Source organism: Grampus griseus (genome assembly GCF_964374135.1).
Source record: "Grampus griseus genome assembly, chromosome: X".
Taxonomy (NCBI): domain Eukaryota; kingdom Metazoa; phylum Chordata; class Mammalia; order Artiodactyla; family Delphinidae; genus Grampus; species Grampus griseus.
In genome coordinates, this window is record NC_138999.1 from 88,042,923 (window position 1) to 88,055,008 (window position 12,086).

At 36.4% G+C, this 12,086-nt stretch overlaps 1 protein-coding gene across 1 annotated transcript in view; it reads right to left on the minus strand.

Moving 5' to 3' along the window:
• LOC309817576 (nuclear RNA export factor 2-like) overlaps positions 1-12,086 on the minus strand; it is a gene marked incomplete at both ends in the record, with an annotated part of 42,708 nt that overhangs the window by 12,355 nt on the left and 18,267 nt on the right. The gene's annotated exons all lie outside the window — the stretch shown is intronic.

A 12,086-nucleotide genomic window follows, 5' to 3' on the forward strand; every position in this document is an offset into this window, starting at 1 on the left:
ACGGCAGAAGAGTAAGACGTGGTGATCACCTTCCTCCCCACAAATACATCAGAAATACATGTACATGTGGAACAACTCCTACAGAACACCTACTGAATGCTGGCAGAAGTCCTCAGACCTCCCAAAAGGCAAGAAACTCCCCCACGTACCTGGGTAGGGTAAAAGAAAAAAGAATAAACAGACAAAAGAATAGGGATGGGACCTGCACCAGTGGGGATGAGCTGTGAAGGAGGAAAGGTTTCCACATACTAGGAAGCCCCTTCGTGGGCGGAGACTGCGGGTGGCGAGAGTGGGAGCTTCAGAGCCATGGAGGAGAGTGCAGCAAGAGGGGTGCGGAGGGCAATGCGGAGAGATTCCCGCACAGGGGATCAGTGCCAACCAGCGCTCACCAGCCTGAGAGGCTTGTCTGCTCACCCGTTGGGTGGGCAGTGGCTGGGAGCTGAGGCTTGGGCATCAGAGGTTGGATCCCAGGGAGAGGACTGCGGTTGGCTGCATGAACACAGCCTGAAGGGGGCTAGTGCACCATGGATAGCCGGGAGGGAGTCCGGGAAAAAATCTGGAGCTGCCGAAGAGACAAGAGACTTTTTCTTGCCTCTTTGTTTCCTGGTGCACGAGGAGAGGGGATTAAGAGTGCTGCTTAAAGGAGCTCCAGAGAAGGGTGCAAGGAAATAGTTAATCAAATCCAGGAAGCACAGACAGTCCCATACAGGATAAATCCAAGAAGAAACACGCCAAGACACGTATTAATCAAACTATCAAAAATTAAATACAAAGAACAAATATTAAAAGCAGCAAGGCAAAAACGACAAGTAACACATAAGGGAATCCCCATAATGTAAACAGCTGATCTTCCAGCAGAAACTATGGAAGCCAGAAGGAAGTGGCAGGACATATTTAAAGTGATGAAAGAAAAAAATCTACAACCAAGATTACTCTACCTAGCAAGGATCTCATTCAGATTTGAAGGAGAAATTAAATGCTTTACAGACAACAAAAGCTAAGAGAATTCAGCAGCACCAAACCAGTTTTACAACAAATGCTAAAGGAAGTTCTCTAGGCAAGAAACACAAGAGAAGGAAAAGATCTACAATAAAAAACAACCCAAAACAATTAACAAAATGGTAACGGGAATATACATATCGATAATTACCTTAAATGTAAATGGATTAAATGCTCCAAGCAAAAGACATACATTGGCTGAATGAATACAAAAACAAGACCCGTATATATGCTGTCTACAAGAGACCCACTTCAGACCGAGGGACACATACAGACTGAAAGTGAGGGGATGGAAAAAGATACTCCATGCAAATGGAAATCAAAAGAAAGCTGGAGGAGCAATTCTCATATCAGACAAAATAGACTTTAAAACAAAAACTATTACAAGAGACAAAGAAGGACACTACATAATGATCAAGGAATCAATCCAAGAAGAAGATATAACAATTGTAAATATTTACGCACCCAACATAGGAGCACCTCAATACATAAGGCAAATACTAACAGCCATAAAAGGGGAAATCAACAGTAACCCAACCGTAGTAGGGGACAGTAACACCCCACTTTCACCAATGGACAGATCATCCAAAATGAAAATAAATAAGGAAACACAAGCTTTAAATGATACATTAAACAAATGGACTTAATTGATATTTACAGAACATCCCATCAAAAAACAACAGAATACACATTCTTCTCAAGTGCTCATGGAACATTCTCCAGGATAGATCATATCTTGGGTCACAAATCAAGCCTTGGTAAATTTAAGAAATTTAAAATCGTATCAAGTATCTTTTCCGACCACAACACTATGAGACTAGATATCAATTACAGGAAAAAATCTGTAAGAAATACAAACACATGGAGGTTAAACAATACACTACTAAATAACCAGGAGATCACTGAAGAAATCAAAGAGGAAATCAAAAAGTACGTAGAAACAAATGACAATGAAAAGACGATGAACCAAAACCTATGGGATGCAGCAAAAGCAGTTCTAGGAGGGAAGCTTATAGCAATACAATCCTACCTCAAGAAAGAACATTTCAAATACACAACCTAACCTTACACATAAAGCAATTAGAGAAAGAAGAACTAAAAAACCCCACACTTAGCAGAAGGAAATGAATCATAAAGATCAGATCAGAAATAAATGAAAAAAATTAAGGAAATGATAGCAAAGATCAATAAAACCAAAAGCTGGTTCTTTGAGAAGATAAACAAAATTGATAAACCATTAGCCAGACTCATCGAGAAAAAAAGGGAGAAGACTCAAATCAATAGAATTAGAAATGAAAAAGGAGAAGTAACAACTGACACTGCAGAAATACAAAGGATCATCAGAGATTACTACAAGCAACTCTATGCCAATAAAATGGACAACCTGGAAGAAATGGACAAATTCTTAGAAATGCACAACGTTCCGAGACTGAATCAGGAAGAAATAGAAAATATGAACAGTCCAATCACAAGCACTGAAATTGAAACTGTGATTTAAAATCTTCCAACAAACAAAAACCCAGGACCAGATGGCTTCACAGGCAAATTATATCAAACATTTAGAGAAGAGCTAACACCTATCCTTCACAGACTCTTCGAAAATATAGCAGTGGGAGGAACACCCCCACACTCATTCTATGAGGCCACCATCACTCTGATACCAGAACCAGACAAAGATGTCACAAAGAAGGAAAACTACAGGCCAATATCACTGATGAACATAGACGCAAAAATCCTCAACAAAATCCTAGCAAACAGAATCCAACAGTACATTAAAAGGATTACGTATTATGACCAAGTGGGGTTTATCCCAGGAATGCAAGGATTCTTCAGTATATGCAAATCAATCAATGTGATACACCATATTAAAAAACTGAAGGAGAAAACGCATATGATCATCTCAAGAGATGCAGAGAAAGCTTTTGACAAAGTTCAACACCCATTTATGATAAAACCCCCCAGAAAGTAGGCACAGAGGGAACCTTCCTCAACGTAATAGAGACCGTATATGACAAATCCACAGCCAACATCATCCTCAATGGTGAAAAACTGAAACCATTTCCACTAAGATCAGCAACAAGAAAAGGTTGCCCACTCACACCACTATCATTCAACATAGCTTTGGAAGTTTTAGGCACAGCAATCAGAGAAGGAAAAGAAATAATAGGAATCCAAACTGGAAAAGAAAAAGTAAAGCTGTCACTGTTTGCAGATGACATGATACTATACATATAGGATCCTAAAGATGCTACCAGAAAACTACTAGAGCTAATCAATGAATTTGGTTATGTAGAAGGATACAAAATGAATGCACAGAAATCTCTTTCATTCTTATACATTAATGATGAAAAATCTGAAAGAGAAATTAAGGAAACACTCCCATTTACCATTGCCACAAAAAGAATAAAATATCTAGGAATAAACCTACCTAGGAGACAAAAGACCTGTATGCAGAAAATTATAAGACACTGATGAAAGAAATTAAAGATGATACAAATAGATGGAGAGATATACCATGTTCTTGGATTGGAAAAATCAACATTGTGAAAATGGCTCTACTACCCAAAGCAATCTACGGATTCAATGCAATCCCTATCAAACTACCACTGGCATTTTTCACAGAACTAGAACAAAACATTTCACAATTTGTATGGAAACACAAAAGATCCCGAATAGCCAAAGCAGTATTGAGAAAGAAACACAGAGCTGGAGGAATCAGGCTCCCTGACTTCAGACTATACTACAAAGCTACAGTAATCAAGACAGTATTTTACTAGCACAAAACCAGTAATATAGATCAATGGAAGAGGATAGAAATCCCAGAGATAAACCCATGCACATATGGTCAACTTATCTTCAATAAAGGAGGTAAGAATATACAGTGGAGAAAAGACAGCCTCTGCAATAAGTGGTGCTGGGAAAACTGTACAGCTACATGTAAAAGAATGAAATTCAAACACTCTCTAACACCATACACAAAAATACACTCAAAATGGATTAAAGACCTAAATGTAAGGCCAGACACCATCAAACCCTTAGAGGAAAACATAGGCAGAACACTCTATGACATAAATCACAGCAAGATCCCTTTTGACTCACCTCCTAGACAAATGGAAATAAAAACAAAAATAAACAAATGGGACCTAATGAAACTTAAAAGCTTTTGCACAGCAAAGGAAACCATGAACAAGACAAAAAGACAACCTTCAGAATGGGAGAAAATATTTTCAAATGAAGCAACTGACAAACGATTAATCTCCAAAGTATACAAGCAGCTCATGCAGCTCAATATCAAAAAAAACAAACAACCCAATCCAAAAATGGGTAGAAGACCTAAATAGACGTTTTTCCAAAGAAGATATACCGATTGCCAACAAACACATGAAAGGATGCTCAACATCACTAATCATTAGAGAAATGCAAATCAAAACTACAATGAGATATCATCTCACACCAGTCAGAATGGCCACCATCAAAATATCTACAAACAATAAATGCTGGAGAGGGTGTGGTGCAAAGGGAACCCTCTTGCACTGTTAGTGGGAATGTAAATTGATACAGCCCCTATGGAGAACAGTATGGAGGTTCCTTAAAAAACTAAAAATAGAATACCATATGACCCAGCAATCCCACTACTGGGCATATACCCTGAGAAAACCATAATTCAAACAGAGTCATGTACCAAAATGTTCATTAGAGCTCTATTTACAATAGCCAGGAGATGGAAGCAACCTAATGTCCATCATCAGATGAATGCATAAAGAAGATGTGGCACATATATACAATAGAATATTACTCAGCCATAAAAAGAAACGAAATTGAGTAATTTGTAGTGAGGTGGATGGACCTAGAGACTGTCATACAGAGTGAAGTAAGTCAGAAAGAGAAAAACAAATACCGTATGCTAACATATATATATGGAATCTAAAAAAAAAAAAAAGGAAAAGGAAATGGTCAGAAGAATCTAGGGGCAAGATGGGAACAAAGATGCAGACCTACTAGAGACTGGACTTGACGATACGGGGAGGGGGAAGGGTAAGCTGGGACCAAGTGAGAGAGTGTCATGGACATATATGCACTACCAAACATAAAATAGATCGCTAGTGGGAAGCAGCGACATAGCACAGGGAGATCAGGTCGTTGCTTTGTGACCACCTAGAGGGGTGGAATAGGGAGGGTAGGAGGGAGGGAGATGCAAGAGGGAAGAGATATGGGGACATATGTATATGTATAACTGATTCCCTTTGTTATAAGGCAGAAACTGACACACCATTGTAAAGCAATTATACTCTAATAGATGTTATAAAAATATTTTCTCCCAAAAGGATACAAACCAATAAGAAGGAAAATGTACATCTACACAAAAGCCACACCCTCATCATTACTTTAAACTGGAGAAGGCCAAAAATTCAAAAGAATTGTAAGTAGAAAAAGAACAATCATGAATCCTGGCATAAGATTTGTCACACTCCCATTGCTAGGCTTTGTGGAAAACAAAAGACAGGCCAAGAAAAGCTGCCAAGAGAGAGGAAAGAAGATGGAAAAGGGCTGAAAGCTGATCTAAAACTACAGCAGAAGGACTAAGCCCAGAATAAATCTAAAAATACCAAAAAGTTGTCCTAGAATATGAGAGCCCGGACTACAGGGAAGGCACTCCAAAATCGGAGCTTATGAAGGGACAGGGATGATTTAAAGTGCAGTCTTTGAAAGATATAACTCTTAGGGAAGAATAAAGGCAAAGAGTTAAAGAGAAGCATCCGTTGGTGCTTGGGTAATGACGGAGAAAATAAACAAAAGGGGAAAATTAAGGATCTTGCAAGACATAAGAGAACCGCAAAATCAGAGCACTCAGGACTTCTCCCTTCATCACCAAAACAAACAAACAAAATAAAAAGGATATGGACTTTGCCATACTAACAAAAAAAATCACATTATTAAATTAGGAATCTTGTTGAAAAAACCAATATCATACAGATGAACAGAATGAAGGGAATTCCATACCAAACTTTGTAAAAAAAAAAAAAAGAGAGATGAGTATACAAAAGTGCATACATATTAAACAACCATGAAGGAGAAAAAGACTGGAAGTCAACACTCCAAACAAAATTCATTACACTCTAGCAAGCATTGGAGGATATGAAACCCACCTTAAATAGGATATTTAAAAAAAATCAAAAGACAGAGATTGACTAAACTGAAAGGCTGAAGCAAAGATTTTATAACCAACTGGGGTATCCTTTAAATATCACAGCCTACAGAAAAAGCTTTTCAACTTGTAGAAACTTAGGAAATTCTGCAGCCCTTCGTAAGGAAGCTACTAGAGCAGGGGTCTGCAAACTGGCCCACTGAGCCTAATCCAGCCCACTGCTTGATTTTGTAAATAACGTTTTATTCGAACAAAGCCATGATCAATCATTTATGTATTGTCTATGAATGCTTTTGCACTACAGTAGCAAAGTTGAGTAGAGTGACAGCGACACTGTGACCCAGGAACTTACAATATTTCCTATACTTCTCTTTACAGAATGTTTGCCAAGTAATCTAAAAGAGGAACTGGGATTGTGATCCCACTGCGATGAGAAGGAAAACTTCACCAAAATACCCAATGGTGAGTATTTTACATACAATAGTAAAATCAAGGTGGAGGAAAGGGGAGAAGACTAATGTACAAAAGTTTTATGCTGTGAAAAAAAAAAACACAGAAACTGTGCAACTAAAAATGAGAGAAGGGATAGAAGTAGAAGAAAATAGAACAAACTTTTTATCATAATGCAGTAGGAGAGTGTTAAATGATACTGGAGGAAAAAATGCATAGGCCAGCGAGTAAAGTGTTAAGAAAACAGGTGGTTCAGGATGATTTTAAGAAATCATTAAACGTGACCAATAACATGTCTTAATGATAAAAGCCAAAACTCACAATGAAGATATAACCCTTAAGAATATTTATGCACCAATAACAAACAAACATCTTTATAAAGCAAAAATGCAAGGAAACATAGATAAAATAATAATAATAACAGGAAACAGTAACAGTAGGAGATTTAATACACCAAACTCAGTCTAAGGCTGATCAAGTCATACAGAAAAAAGAGAAAGCTAATCAACAATGTTATATAGGGAATATATTCTTGTCAAAAATGGATAATAGGGCTTCCCTGGTGGTGCAGTGGTTGAGAATCTGCCTGCTAATGCAGGGGACACGGGTTCGACCCCTGGTCTGGGAAGATCCCACATGCCGCGGAGCAACTGTGCCCATGAGCCACAACTACTGAGCCTGCGCGCCTGGAGCCTGTGCTCCGCAACAAGAGAGGCCTTGATAGTGAGAGGCCCGCGCACCGCGATGAAGAGTGGCCCCCGCTTGCCACAACTAGAGAAAGCCCTCGCACAGAAACGAAGACCCAACACAGCCAAAAAAATAAATAAATAAATAAATAAATAAATAAACAAATGTGGGGTTTAAAACAAAAAAAAGAAAATAATTTACAATTAATACAATCATAAATAGCATGTAGGTCAAATAATAAAGCATAATTAAAATTAGTAAAATATTTTTAAATGGATCATAATTATCTCACAGAGATTAGATAATTAATTTCTATAAAGTAGAAATAGTACAAACAATCCTCTCTAACCCCAATGCAATAAAATTTAGTAACAAAAATTGAAAACAGAAAGGCCTTTCCACCTGAAAAAATTTTTTACAGCTTCTCTTAAAAACTGTTGAATATAAGAAGAGATGCAAACTGAAGTTGTAAAGAAATTTTTTAAAAGATTGACTGAAAAACTACATATTGGCATCTATGGGATACATTTAGAGCAGTGATCTGAGGCAAATTCACACAGTAGGCACTTTTATAAGTAAAAATGGAAGAATGAAGATAAATTAATTAAAGTATGGCCTCAAAAAATGAAGAAAAACAACTAGGAAAAAAAGAACAACTAAAGAAAGCAAAACGTAAAAGCAGAAATGAATATGATACAAAATAGAAAAACGAAATCTTGTTTTTCAAAACAGGCAAACCCCTAGCTGGCTTGATGAAGGAAGAAAGGGAGAGATCACACATAGACAAAATAATAAAAGACAAAGGAGAAATAATCATTGAAACAGAAAAAGGAAGAGATTACTTTGCCAACCTCTATGCAAATAAACTTGAAAATCTATATGAAATAGGTAACTTCCTAGATAAATACAAATTACCAAAATTCTGATTCTAGTGTTAGAAAGCTTAAATTAGGCAATTTTCATAGAAGAAATAAAGTTATTACAGCAATACCCCCAAGAAGCACCTTGCTCAGATGGTTTTACAGGAGAATCCTAGTAAACCATCAAAGATCAAATAGTACCAAAGCTCTATGAGTTATGTAAGAACATTAGAAAGGAAGGAAACTTCCCTAACTTCTTATATGAAGCCAGTAGGATGCTAACAGGTAAAAGGTAGATACCAAAATACTAAATAGAATATTAGCAAACATCCAACAATACATTTAGAAACTAATATACTGTGATCAAGTGCAATTTATTCCATTAATACAAGGCTGGCTCTATATTAGGAACTCCATTGATATCATTCACCATCGTCATATAATTAAGGACAAATATCATATGATTAAAACCACAGATGCCAAACAAATCTTTGGGAAACTTCAACACCCATTCATGTTAAGAAAAGAAAAACCTCAAGAAGTGGGAAAGAGGGATGCATTCTTTTTTTTTTAATTTTTTTTTATTTTTTTTATTTTTATTTTTTTTTTAACATCTTTATTGGGGTATAATTACTTTACAATAGTGTGTTAGTTTCTGCTTCATAACAAAGTGAATCAGTTATACATATAGATATGTTCCCATATCTCTTCCCTCTTGCGTCTCCCGGGATGCATTCTTAAGATGATAAAAGATATATAATTAATTCCTCATGCAAGTATTTTATTTAGTGGGGGACTACCAGAGGTTTTCCAATAAGCTCAGGAACAAGAAAAGTATGCCCATTACATCATTCCTGTTCAGTCTTCAACTACAAGCATTAGTCAGTTGACTAGAGAAATCAATTAGATTTATGAGAATGAATAACAAGAAGTAAAGCCACCTCTGTGTGCAGATGATATTACCGTACACCTGAAAAGCCCTATAGAAACAATGACAGATTGAGTAAAACAATAAGAGAAATCATCAAGGTAGTAGGATATAGAGCGACATACAAAAGTCAATGGTCTTTGTGTACACACACACACACAGCTGGAGGACACTTTAGTAGAGAAAATTCCATACACAATAGCAAAAACAAAGCTTAAATGCATAGAAATAAACTTAATGAGAGCAGCTATGCAAGGACAATTTTTAGACACTCCTGAACGACATAGAAGGAAACTTGAATAAGTACAAAGACATTGGTCAATGTTCTTGGATAGAATAACACAACATTAAGAAGATGTCAGTTCTCCCTAAACTAATGTATAAATTTAATATAATCTCAAAAATACCAGCAAATGTTTCTATGGAGTTAGATCAATGGATAATAAAATTAATATATTTTTTAAAAATCATGCAAGAATAGCCAGGATATAAGTGAAAAAGAAAACCTGTAAATGGGGAGTAATGATACCAGACATTAAAGCATGCTATAAAGCCTCAGTAATTATAACACTGTGGTACTGGTACATGAGTAGACAAATAGTCCAGTGAAACAGAATAGAAAACCCAGAAAAATGAGAATAATATATGGAAATTTCAGTATATGATGAAAGGGCATTTAAAAGCACTGAGGCAAAGATGGACGTTCAATAAATGATGCTGGAACAAATGAGACATCTGGGAAAAGAATCAATGTAGATCCATACCACACACCATACACAGAAATAAACTGTAAACGGGTTAGGAATCTAAACAAATGAAACCATAACAAAATCTTTAAGAAAATATGGCAGGACTCTGCTTTAACCTCAGCGTAGGGAAAGGCTTTCTAACTGTGACTCAAATTTCCAGAGGCAATGAAAGAAAACAATGATCTATGTGACTACGAAGGATTTTTTTAATGTACAGCAAACACATCATAACTAAGTCAAAAGGCAATTGACAAACTGAGATAAAGTATTTGCACATGCCTCACTGACAAATGAATAATAGTCCAAGTATATACAGAACTCTGAAGTATTGAAGGACAAAAGGCTAATATTTCTACAGAAAAATGGGAAAAGATATGAACAGATAATTCACAAAAAATATATAAAACAGTCCTCAAAATATAGTCACACTTTCTCATAATTAGACAAGTGCATACTAAGACAATGCCGAGATATCATTTCTCACCTACCACATCAACAAAGGTCACAAAAGTAGGGCAACATGTTCTGTTAGTGAGTCTGTGGGGAAACAGTCACAGTAGCTAGTGGGAGTGAAAACCAGTACAACCCTTCTGGAGAGAAATTTGGAAATACCTAACAGAAATACACATGCACTTAACTTTCGGCCCAACAATACTACTGCTGGGAATAAAACTTGAAGATCCATTTCCGCCAACACAAAAATACTTATGCCTAAGGTTATTCACTGCAGCATTGTTTGTAGTTGCAGAATGTTGAAAACCAGTTAAATGCCCCTACATATGTCAGCCGAGTCCAATGCAGCTGTATAAAAAGAGAAACAAAAACAAAAAAACAATGAAGCCCTCTATGGCATAAAGAGTTTTTTATGGGATGCTGTTAACTGAAAAAGGAAAAGTGCAAAGGAGCATTATAAAATGCCATCCTTCATTTAATATACAAGGGAATATAAGAACACATATATGTATCAGTTCATTTGTGCAGAGTAAATACAGGAAAGATTAAACCAGAAGCTAACGAGATTGGTTATCTACAGGGGGAGTGTGGGAAATAAGTGGTGAATGGGAGGGGCTTAGAAGGCATGAGGAAAGAGTGACACTTGTCTAATAGATGTTTCTGTGCAGTCCTGACTCTTTGAATCACAGTAATATTTCACATACCCCAGAATTAAATAAAAAATTAAAATCAACTAAGATGTGGGGAGGAGGCAAAGTCAAATACAAACACCAACAAATTAACCTAACTATATTACAAATGAATGTCTTAACCACAGCTGAAGAGGGGAGAAAGAAAATAGCTAAGCTAAGCAACTTAGGGAAATAGTAGTTCTTTGACTGCATCCTCTGAGGCCTAAGACATAAAGAACTGTACACAAACACAAGTTATCAAATCTGTTTCTAACAGGTGTATTGGGTAGCCTTTCTGCAAGTACTTCATGTATATATCAGGAATGAACAAGTAAGTAAATATTGAAGATAAGGAGACAGGTGAGACAAAGAAGTTACAAACAAGGCTACAATGGATTAAAATAAGAAGTATCAGTATGAGCTCCTGGCTTTCAATATCCATACATATAGGTAGAGAAATTGAGAAGTATCTGTAAGCATGAGTATATACATACAATATATTTCCTTCATTTGTGGATGGAGAGGGAGGACTTAGCAGCAATGAAACCGCAACAGCAATGAACACACACTGAGATATTGGTTTCCAAATGTCATTTTCCAAGAAAAGGAAGCATGGCTCTTTGCAGAAGTGTTTTGATTTCAGGGCCGTGGTGGGGACAAAAACACAAGATGAACAGGAATACCTTACAATGCCAGCAAGGAAGTACACAAAAAAGGATCAGGTCATGCTGAAAGAACACAGACCCCACCAAAAGGAGCTTGCAGTCACCAAAGCTGGAACAATTCAAGAAACTAAATAATGATTTAATTTGATTATAAGTCACAATATAACATAGTTATTCATGATTCAATACTGACAAATAATTTGATTAGCTATTTGATTCAATAATTTGAAATAAAACAAGTTTTATCAACAATTTGAAAATTTATAAATAAATAAATGGGGGAGAAAAGACAGTTCTTCAGAATTCCAGTGAACCAATGTAGTAGGAATAAGGAAATAGAAAGTCACCATTAAGTCATAATTGTTGTAGGCAAGATCAACAGATGGATTTTAAAAGTCGTGAATAACAGTCTGAGAAGAAATAGGATATTTTCATGGTCTGAAAGTATTTCCTACACGATATTTAGTACTTACAAATA